This window comes from Merops nubicus, unplaced genomic scaffold (assembly GCF_000691845.1).
Source record: "Merops nubicus isolate BGI_N331 unplaced genomic scaffold, ASM69184v1 scaffold2008, whole genome shotgun sequence".
NCBI lineage: Eukaryota > Metazoa > Chordata > Aves > Coraciiformes > Meropidae > Merops > Merops nubicus.
This window is the reverse complement of record NW_008627655.1, coordinates 18,070-30,182: the sequence shown is the minus strand read 5'-3', so window position 1 is coordinate 30,182 and position 12,113 is coordinate 18,070. Positions and strand designations below refer to the sequence as shown.

Sequence of the window (12,113 nt, the reverse complement as noted above, 5' to 3'; positions counted from 1 at the left end):
AAAGAGTGTGCTTTCCTTAATCCGATTCTCCCTACGCAATCAGCAGAAGTTCTTTTCTAAGTATTTTTTTTAAAGGGATCAGCACCCAGGTGATCAGTAAAAGGCTTGCATTGCATTTCTTTGAAATTCTCCTTGAACTGGAAAATATCAGTCTGGGTACCTAAACAGAAGCAGGTTGAGCCTTACTATAGACACCTCAGAGTTTATTTCAAACAGCCCAAATGAGCAGACATAAAAATACTAGGCTTTATCGCTTCTTCCTCCTACTAGCAAACAATAATTAACAAAGAACAATTCATGTAAGAGCTTTTATGTAATAGATCACATAAAATTAATTTTGGTAGTCACTTTACCAGTTTATTTTTATTACTTAGTGTCCAAATGTACTCTTTATGTTCTTAAGAAGACCTTAGTCCTGGGACTCATCAGTGATAATTAACTGCCACCAAACTATAAAACTTTTGAGTCCAATCCAACAAAAGCATTGAAGTCATTTTTTAATAAATTAACAATTAAAATTGGAGTGTGTACAAAATTGGGTAGAATACTTTATACATCAGAGAGTGATACTGCCATTCAGATGGACCTCAGCTAGCTGGAGAAATAGGCAATCTTCAGGAACCTGCTGAAATTCTGCAGAGGGCTTTGCAAAACCTTGCACCTAGGGTCAAATCCACCAGTCCATGCTGGGGGCAGATGGCTAGAAGGCAGCTTTGCCATGCTGGTGAACAAGCAGGACGTGAGCCAGCAGTGTGGCCTTGCAGCAAAGAGGGCCAACAGCCTCCTGGACTGTAGTAGGAGGCTTGTAGCCAGCAGGTCAAGGGACGCCACTTCTACTTGGCACTGGTGAGACCACCCAAGTCCATGTCTGAGCTCCACAGGTACAGGAAAGAAGTGGATACACTGAAGCAGGTCCAGCAAAGGGCCATTAAGGTGATTAAGGGATTGGAAAGCCTGTCATGAGGAAAGGCTGAGAGAGCTTGGATTTCTCAGAGGTTGAAATGGAAGTAATTTTTAAGGCAGGAGATAGCATCACAAAATAAAAAAAAAAATCATTTAAACTTCTCCCCCATTCACCTGCTCCTTCCCCTTGAAGAAATATATATATTGCCTGATCTTGCAAACATGATTGTTCTCATGCAAGCAATTCTTCTTAAGGCCTGGTAAGTATGAGACTCAGCTGTATAGATATCCTGCTTTGAAATTCAAAATGCTGTATGTTGTTAAATAACATTTATAACAGGTGCAGGTGAGAAATCTGAGACGTACTGTAAAAATTAAGAATATTTTGATTCTTTACTGTATTCTCCCTGTATATAGACTTGGTAGCATTAATTCAGGAAGCTTTAGAAGATTATGTGTACATGACAGCCCTGAGGATTTCCATCATCGTGATTTTTCCTTCCAACTTTTTTTTTCTTTTTTTTTTTTTAAGAGCATAATGACCTATGACAACTAAGCTTTATTCTTCATATAGTCTGACATTGCTTCTGTTTAAAGGAGCAGACAGTTTGTGATACACCAGTGCAAGACACTTTCTTCCCCATGTCAACCTAGGATACCTCTTCAATATTTCCCATCTGTGCCGACCTGTGTGATCAAGAGGTCAAGTCCTGAAGTCAAACCCAGAATCAAAACACTCATTTCTACCACAGGCCAGACTATTAATGTAACCCATTTAATTTACATCAAATTGGAATTTGACATTCAATTTCTCCATCCAGAAGCAATTATTTTTAAAGGAACACGCCAACAATATTGCTTGGCTTAGAACAGTGAAAGTTCAAAAGGGTAAAAAACATTTCACACCATAAATAAAGAATTGATTATACTTGAAAACAAAGTTTGTAATTACTACTGACATTTCTGAGCTTAGATGAGGTGCCTTTTATGCTTTAAAAACTGATGTCATTTATGCCACTGCCATTATGGGAACCTTATGTAAGGACATGAAATAGTCCTTTGCTGGTATTTTAAGGATCAAGAGAAAAACATTAATATCTTCATAATGCTCAAGTCAAACATATTTTTTGTCAAGTGAAGGTACAAAATTAATTGTTGGTGCTCAGCCTTTAGCAGGACAGGAATTCCTATCTCTCCTTTCACCCCATCAGCAGGACCACTGGTAAAATCAGTAAAACCCAATACTTTGGGATGGAAAATTAGGCTATTCTTCTTGTGTAAAAGCCAAGCCTCCAAGGTGCTAACAGATTTTTAACTAGGAATTGCCCTGATCTGGGTCATCAAATTACTCTTCTGTACTTTAAACCATAGTGGTTTTTTTTTTCCATAGCTCTTACAGCTCATGTGAGTGTAGTTTGCATGACTGGACAAAGACCAATATCCCTGAACTCCACGTGGTTCTGTGTGGTGCAAAAGCTAAAAATCTATGTGAAGAATTTGGACTAGCAAACAGTATTCATCACAAAGTCATTGCAAAAGAGCATCTTCCAGATCAGGGTCTAGTGACTGCATTGAAATGTCAGCTAAAACCAGATTTTGCTAAAGTGGAGCAGATGCTAGACAGACAATATTCCATGCTCCCTCTACTGGCTACTAGATAAAGAAGGAGCACAGAGAACTTAGCTCTCTAAGAGCTCTTAGATCTCTCAGACCAATACTTGTACCGAAATTATGATGTTAGTCCAAACAAATTGAATATTCTCACGTATTAGGGCAACTTATATATATTTTTTTCGCAGGGTAATACAAATAGCAGTATACCAGGTAAAGCCCTTTACCAAGGGTGAACGAGAATGCTGTCCCACTCCTGTGGTGGGGATGTTTATAGGCAAGAAATGATTGTTCAAAGGTATGTAAAAAACCCTGTGAGCATGAAAACAGAATAGCTATGCTATGTAGAAACCATAACCTCTACAAGAATGAAGAGATGAATGACATTATACCATTTATATTTGATGCCATAGCAAGATAACATCAGTCTGCATACTTTAATCTTAAATAAGTTTAGTCATGCATCTTGACTTTTTATCTGAATATAGGCCAATGTTGCTTTCATAACAAATATATAGGTTTGGCGTGCAAACATCACACATTTCCTACTGTCAGAAGCCATGCAATTAATTAATTAGTAATGAAGACTAACATAAACTCTGCTTATTAACAAGCATATGCATAGCATGCTGCTGCAAATCTTGCAGAAAAGAATGAAGACAAATCTTTCATTCTTACCACAGAAGAATAAAACTCTGCACTTATAAATAGAAAAGACAAAAGTTGTGGACCTTTGTAATTAGTGATCAAAGAAAGGCTTTCTATAAGCAGAGCAATAAAGTACTCTGAAGCAGCTATTATGTGTTTACATTTATGTGTACAAATGCATATATATGTGTTCACACACTTCTGCATAAATGCATAAGGTTCAGAACTATGTGCCCATTGCTATTTCTGACTGAAATCCTCCAGCTTCTCCAGTGTCACCACTGAGTTCCTCCGTTACCAGGGGAAAGAGAAATAATGCCTCTTAGATGTTTGGTTGTATAATTTACTGTATTTCCAACAAACTGGAATTTAACGGGATTCACAGTGGGGAGATTATTAAGGCTGCTTGCAAAATCATCTGTTGAGTAAACCATTCATCTATTAAATTAGGTCATTTTGTTTATCACTTGACATTTGACGTTAAATATTCCATAAATCAGATTGTACTGAGGAAGTAAAATATATTAGGCCCATAGTACAGGTCTTCTCTTTACTCATGAAGCACTTGTTAAGACTACTGAAAACTATACTATGTGTAGATTTAAAGAAAGTTAGTTTCTGTTTGGGGAAAAGCTGTGTATCTGATCAACCTTGCAACTTGACAGTAGTTCGACCAGAACGATGTAGGCTTATGCAATACAATGCTGAAAAGCATATGCTGTAAAGTAGCCCCTGAGATGGACAATCAAATTCTTAAGAAGATAAGCAAAGCTCTGCAGTTAGTTCAGTATTTGCAATACCTTTGGTTTCACCAGCTTGTGCATGTTTATCACCTAGAGCACACTTTAAACACTGCTCTCTCGTTAGTGGTTGGTTGTCTTTGCCATTGGATGTATGCACATATGCCAGATGATGCCTCTCTTTAGGAGTGTAATGCCAGGGTGTTTTGGACATGTAGGACTAACATTAAAATGTATGTCAGGAGATACACAGCAGTTTATGTTTCTATTAGGGAAATTAAGATTACTGTTTTTTGAACAACAGCAAGAGTAGGGCAAAACGAGTCCTCTGTCTGGTTCCAGGCTGCACAGCATGTTGCTGGGCTGCAACAAAGCACACAAGAAATGAAAAGGCCAAAGAGATTTTTCAACAGGGAAAGATGGAATTGAGAGGGTTCATAAACTCAGCCAAGAGGTGGCTAAACTTGATTGTAGGAGACTATAAATATCTGAGGTTTGACAATTAAAAGGGCTAGGAAAGGTTTATTCACAGTATTAAGAAAGAAATCAAAAAGTTAAGTAGGCAGAGCCTGAAGGAAGGCCTCAGAAGGAAAATTCTCACTAGATATTTAGACTAGTTTTAACAAGTAGTCACTCATATGATGGAATGACCCACCAGGAGCGGGTGTCAGCAAAATAATAGGTGCTTGGAAAGCATAATATCTGCTCACAAATGATATATAACTGCATCTTTTTTCTTCTCTCACCCCCACCTTATTATTATTTTTTTTTAAGAAATTTCTGCCTGGTAATGGACTTACAGATTCTTTAAATCTAAGGACATTATCTGTCCGTGTGTTGCAAGATCTGGGAGCTTATGGATTAAAAAATCGCAGATCCCCTCCTCCTTCCCTTCAAGGAAAAAGCTTTTCATGATAAAAAGTGGTTTTGTACAACACTGTTTAACACAGAGAGATGTGCCAGATTCAAAATATCCACTGCTTGCAGGCTCTGTCAATCACGTCAGACTACATTATACAACTTAACATATCAGCGTAGCTAGAGAAAATAGATCATAGTAATGATGGGTCAGCTGTCAAATTTTAACGCGTAAAACTCTATACGTGTTCTGGAAATAATACTGGTAGATGCTTCCTAGTATTTTCATTTCATGTATTTCTAACGTAAAAAACCTCCCCAAAACATTAGTGCATTCTTTTGGTGCCAAATATTGCAGAAGTGATGGCTGTGATCTCTTGCTATTTCCCATGCAACTTGCGACAAGAACAGGAGAGATATTTATCATGTAAAACACATTACACTCATGAACAAAAACTAAGATATATCAGGGCCCTAAATATCATTCTCAGAATTGCAAACAAATTATCAGGTCTGGGGCTAACTCTGTAAATTGTTGTCAAGGGTTCCTTTCTTAATGATGATCATTCAGCTTTTACAAGATTTTAACAAAGATCGTCACTGCGAGTAAAAATACTCTTCTATCAAAAAGGTTCCCTTGTACAACAGGAATAATAGGGACAAGCTGAAGTTTTCAATTTTATTTCGTTTAAAGGAGTCCTTTGCATAGTTAGTGCCAATGCTAGGATCATATTTTGTACGTAAGATCTGAAACTATTTCAGTCTCTACTTGGAGCACATTGAATATGGTAACTAGATCTGATAGTGATGTACAAATACATCCTCCATGGGTTGTTGTGAGACTCCACTGTTCATAAGGTAATGTCATACCTTATGATCATATTGGACCACAGTAATTTTTTTCTGTTTTTCTGAAGTGAGGATAATACTTAAATACTTCACAGTAATATATAATTACTGTATATATAAAGACTGAATTTGCTGGTATTCATGGAATGTTCAGATTTTAGTAAGGCAAAGCCAAAGCTGCAGAATATTGTGGTAAATATAGAAAGATTATCAGGTGGTACCAATATCAGTTAGAGATGCCATTGTTTTCTGAAGTGCTTCCCACTAAATTGGAAGCCTTTAACCAGTGATAAACACGAGATAACCATTACAACTAGAGTCAGTGCCTTTAAACAATCGTTCTTGTTGTCAGCTGCCATGCAGGGGGGGCAAGATGAGTCATAAGATTAGTTTCTGAAAAAAAATATTATTAGGCTTTCACAAAATGTCTCAAGATATAGTCTGTTAAGGAAAGAGCTCTCATAAGTAACACAAGTCAGTCAGCTGCTGTGATGGCTCATATGGCTGAAGAGTATAAAAGTTACACTTTCTTGCACAAAATGGTATTTCTTACAGTTGTTGCATAAGAGCAATGCCTGCAATAGAAATGTCCCATGAGTTCTGTAACAGAGACTGATAAATGAATGGCAAATTCATAAGTTTCTGCAGATACAGCCTTATTTCAGTGCTGCCATCAATGTTCTGAGGTATTCTTCCTTCATATGGCAATTACAGTACAGAACAGGCAAATTGTGAGTTCAACTTCAGCTTTCCTTTTGGGGGACTATCCAGAGAAACACTAATTAGACTAACCTAACAATGAGTTTGGTCTGGGAGCTAAACATCTGAGAAATGATAAGTGCTTACTGCAAAGAAAGCAGTTGCTCAATATTGAATAAAGAGATGAGCAAGAAACGAGTGAGCACGCTGCAGCCTCAGAGTGGGAAACCATTTGCAAAGCTGTCTGCCTGTCCCTGGAGCAGTCCACGGGCCAGGGCTAAAGGATACACTGTCATTCAAAGAGAATATCCCGACCAGTTCTAAAATGAGTAAAAAAGAGAGGGAAGAACTCTGTGACAAAGGCAGAAGAGGAGAAAAACTGACAAGGAACGGGTTCTGAGGACAGTGAGAACATTTCCTTATCAGGACACTACCGACCGAAGAGATATTAAAGAGCATTAGTGGACAGAAACATTAAAAGCTTGTCCAAATGTTCTTTCAAGATCAGAAGATTTATTAGAGACAGGGAAAAGTACTCTAAAGTGCTAACTGTCTCTTTGTGTGTGTGTGTGTGTAGGGTTTTTACAGGCAGCAATTGCCTGCCAGGCCCTGAGGGCATCCTGTGTTGGTACAGCCCTTGCCTACACTGGTCTTGTAATGCTGGAGCTGCTAGAGATAGGTTGGGAGCAGTGAGAGAAGGTCCTCCTCCTTCCTCGCCATGCTTTTGAACACAGGGGTATATGGAGAGCACCAAGTCTGGAACCAGAGGTAGGGCAGCACTGTAGAAATACCTCTAAGAAAACAGTAACTTCTTCCTGTGCTCAGAACTTAGAGGCACTTTTTCATGTTTTGCTGCTCAGCATCACAAAGTTGTGAGGGAACCTTTTGCAGCAGTCTGTGCTGACTGTGAATCACATTTTGGTGTAAAAGCTGTATGTCTGTGTCCCTGTTACAGCCTCACTGCACTTCCAGAGTGGTAAGAAGCCTAAATACACATCAAACCCCAATTATTTTTTTTTTTCAGAGATTCTCATGTATGCCTTTGTATTTGGAATTTCTCCTTAAACCAGCTAACCTTGAACAGGTTCTTGATAGTAGCGGTATTTTCCTTCTTGAGCCTTTTCTTGTACAGGAAGAATAATTAGCTAACTGTACCTCAAGACCTGGTAGTTTTGAACTTGAGTGCCTGCCTTGCCTGTGGGAGAAGCCTGAAACCCACTGAAAAGATGAGCAGTGCCCTTGAAACCTACTTAATTCAAAAACTGTCTTTTCTCTCTGTATCTCCTCTTTTTTAATCTTCATTCTTTCCTTGAACAGCCTTTTCTTCTAAGGTCTCATCATCAAAAGAAAATACCTTTTTAAACTGTGATGATGGGCCATGAAATAAAGTGAATTAACTTGGTGCAGTGGAGTAATGGTTGACTACTATGATGTGAACAGGTGAAGGACAGATGAGGAAATAAAGGAAAAAAAAAATTTGGAGTCTGGGGACAAGATGAGAACACTGTTATTTTTTAATTTTTGTAAGACTCACAATGCTTTATATATCTCAGAAAGATGGCAGCTCTGTGATCATTGTACCAACAGTTAAGAAGGTGACTTAAAAAATAAAGAATGAAAAAGATATGGATGTCTTCCCAAGTTAGTGATAATGTGCCCACGATCTTGCTCATTACTCATAAATAGTATTTATGAGTGTCATGCTGTTACAGGCCAGGGGAAAGGAGTGCAGCTAGCTGAAACACAGTCTACCCTGTCATCTGCTGAGTGGTCTGCTAAGGCAGCATCTAAAGATGTGCAGGGAAATGGAATCCCAACCTCCTGTGTACTTCTGTGTTTCATTCATCCTGGCTTAAGCACAGAATGAGAACCCAGATGATGGAGTTTTTTAGCACTGGTCCCACAATGATCAGAGGTCAGTATCGGGGTTGAGGCTTTCTTTAGTTAGTTGAGTGTTTAGTATTCTCCCGTACTGGCCATTTATCTGCCTCATCTTCTGGCTCCAGGAGACAGTTTCTTTCCCTCATGCATATGCCAGGAATTCAGTACACATACGACACCAGTCTGATCATATCTTTTTCTCTTGCAGCCATCCAACAGACTGGGAAAAGGGCCAAGGAAATTTAAAAGGGAAAAACAGAAAACAAGACAAATAAACGGAGAGGCCAAAAACCATTTAGGAATCCATGACACCAAAGCAAGCAGAAGTGCTGGTGGCACAGCTGGCACATGGTGGATAACAAGACACCAGAAGTGGTAAGGTGCTCAGCAGCCAGTACTTGTCTGCATGTCAGCAGGCAGCAAGCACCCTGCCTACAAAAGGGTTAGTAGGCTCTGTTCCTCTTATTCTACTCATTCTGCTGAAGCAAAATGGATGGTCTTCTTTGCTGCTAGCAGCACTGTCCCCTGCAGTGGGGGACCATGGGCAGCATGGCTTTCAAGGCATGGGGAGCAGGACCTATCTGCCTTGCATAGTCACTGCTCCTTGGGCTCAGTTCAACACTGTAATGTGTCACTTGATAGACCTTGCAAGTTCAGAAGCTCTTGAATTGTGACATGGTGTTAAGTTTATTACAACCTGGTGAAATGAGTCACTACCAAATCTGTAGCTCTGCCCTCCTCCTTTCCCACATGTTTTCATGAACAAAGTGAAAAGTTTAACCTTTTAAATAAGTCTTTTTAAAAAATGTGCAGTGCTAGAGCAATACAATATATCCATGGTATGAAAGGACAGAGTTCTAGGGTAACTATTGCCTTTAGCTAGCAGTAACAAATCACAAGCCCTTTAAATGAAAGCCCAGTCTATTAATCTAGTTCTGTTGTGCTAGGGAGCCAGCAGACCAAGGTAATATAAAAAATCTAGGGCTTGCTACTGCAGAAATACTGAGACCTCTTGAAATCTGAGTATCCCTGAACCCTTTGATTTAAAAGGGAGCTGGAGAATTTTAACCCTTCATAGAACCTGCACAGAAATTTTCTACCTTGCATCTGGGGTAAGGCATATATCCAATGGCCTCAAAGAGTTTCTGCCTGGGATGAAGTCTCCAGATTAGGACTTCTTTTTATTTTTTAAAATCAAATTGTGACAATAATTTTGTCTGCAGATTTCTTCTTTCCAAGACTTTTAGTAGGACTAGTCATTGTTTTTCAGGTCATCTGGATAACCGCTATCTATAACAAGATATGGCCAGACAATATTTATTCCTTTCTCCCAGTTGGGTCAGGAAATATTTTATACTGACATAAGCATGTGTTTAGGCTCCACTATCTCCTGCACTTAGAGCTAAAACTGTAGTCCTGAAAGGTAGGTATTCTGAATTTTTCAGTTGAATTACAATAATTTGTTTGCAATCTTATCCAGTAAGTTCAAAGGTTCCATTTTATGCTTATTACAAAATTGGCAACCATCCTCAATTTAATGACATCTTTCCCTTGAAATCAATGGATTTTGGATAGGCCCTCACAATGCAGGGTAGGTGGATTATTATTTCTTTATATTATCCTGAACAGTGAACTATGATTATAATATTCTATGAGTTCTTTTCTGAGCAAAGAGGGATAATACAGTACTGAATGTGACTGATTAAAAAAAATCATTGTCCTGTTTCAACAAGAATCTGAGGTTTTATATCTTAAGCACATACAACTGTTTAGGTGTTGAGGCTGGAAGAATTCCTGACCTACAGCCACAGAAATGCAGGGGTTTGGCTCTCAGTGAATGGTACTGATACCCAGATGAAGGATCTGACCCTTTTTCTAGTTGACTGTTAGTTCATATATGTTAGATAAGCATCCATATACTGATTGATCCTGATCAGGGATTTATCTGCTACCTTGGATGATACTACTGCTATCAACTCGAATCCTGGATGATCTTTAATGCCCATTGAAACGTGTTTTATTTATTACAAATTTGGCTATAACTGGAAAAATTACTTATCACCATCAGAAGTGAATGTTTCCACTCTACCCCACAGACTTTTTGTGTCAGCATTTCTGACAAAGAGGCTGAGGCTCATTTTGAGCAATTTCTACTTCCAAATTACCTATGGGAAGGAGAAAGGCCAGAGAGAAATGCACAGTACTGCTGGGGGGACTGAGAAGGGTAGCTGCATTGTACCTAAGGGCTGCCAGAGCAAACCCTGGGAGCCTAGGATGCTAGGTGCCAGTTAAAACAATCCTGCTGTTTTCTCAATAAACATGTAAATTGTTTGACAATCTTGTATCTCACACAAGACAGCAAAATAAAAAGTTTAAAATTTAGGCCCTGCTGAAAAATAATGCAGGGAAGGAACTGCCAAGAATAGCAAGATTAACCTTGTTTTGCCATTATTTTGCAGCAGGTTACTGAATGCCATGTCACATGCAGATTTTACAGCCGTCCCTGTTAAAGATTATGCACTTCCTGCCTCCGGCTGTCTGGGCACACTGGTATAGAAGAAATATTTTGGTTTTATTCTAACAAGAGTTATGTATACTATCCAATAGGTATGTGAATAGCAAACCTTATGTAAGGTTTTACAATTGGAATGTAATTTGCATGTGAAGTCAGCAGAAATTTCAAGGTCTCCAAGTCTTTTCTCAGATTCTCTTGTGACTGAGGATTTTATCTATTGAAAAAACTGTATCATGTTAATAGATTTAAATAGATTCTGACAGTCTGTTTTCAGGCCAGTTAGAGTCTGCCTGTACTCCCTGGGGAGTCAGAGAGTCTTTCAAGTGAATGAAACCAGCAGACACCTGACCCAAATCCAGCATACAAGCCAGGTGAAGGCACTTGATAAGGAAATCAGAGGATAAAGGATGATGATTAAACAAGGAAACACCTTCTGGGTTGTCTCACTGAGCACAGAAGTTTTAAATTGGGGCAACAGAGAAGGAAAAGCTATTTCAGAGCTGGACGTCACTGGCAGGGAGCGAATAGAAAGAAGTGGTGTGAAGAAGTAAGGGTGCTTAGGAAAAGCCTGGCAGGGAGATCGCGAGCCTCAGTCAAAGCCTCGTATTAAAGTCTCTTAGGCAGAACAAAAGAACAACAGCAGCACTTAGTGACGGGTTGGGGAAAGACAGTTAAGGGAAGGGATGGAACGAAAGAAAACAAGTCTTAAAACCACTTCAAAGAAAAATAAATTGGGAACTCAGAGTGAATGTTGCACTCTCCATATACTTTTGTACCTGCTATATTGGAAGCAGCGGTCATGCAGCTCACTGGGAGACACAGAAAAGTTTATAAGTTGCTCAGGAGATCAAGGAAATGAGAAATTGAAGGTTGGTTAAATTAATCCAGCAATTAATTATGTTTTTCCTTCAGAAGGAACAAGAGAATGGAATTGACTGGAAAATAATGTAGACTCATAAGTGTACAATCTAAACCAACCTGTTTGTGGTTGTGCTAAATAGCGCTGGCTGTGTTAAATGCAAATTTTAACACATCTTTTTTAAGATTATGGTTGTCTGTAACCTTGATAGGTTTTCTTTCCCCTTAAGAACACAGCTATGTACACAAATTGATTTTTTTTTTTTTTTTGCATTTAAGCTGTGGAATATCACCAACACGCTACACTGCCACATTTATACAAAATGTTGCCTTGTTCTCAGCTGAAGTGTTCCTGCTGGTCCCCGGTGCTGCTATGTAGAATGATGTGAGGAGTGTGCAGACAGAAATGCCGAAAGCTTGGGAGTGCTGTTTCATGGTTGTTTTATGAAAATACTCTCTCGGATATTATTCAGGGTTTTCACTCATGTAACGTAACACCCGTGCACGGTGGAATTCAAACCCGTGCGAAGGGCCCGCTGGCCGAAGCGGAT

The 12,113-nt window shown here is 39.0% G+C and overlaps 1 protein-coding gene across 1 annotated transcript in view; it reads right to left on the bottom strand.

The window, feature by feature from the left end:
* CRB1 (crumbs family member 1, photoreceptor morphogenesis associated) overlaps window positions 1-12,113 on the bottom strand; it is a gene marked incomplete at its 5' end in the record, with an annotated part of 73,993 nt that overhangs the window by 49,907 nt on the left and 11,973 nt on the right. The gene's annotated exons all lie outside the window — the stretch shown is intronic.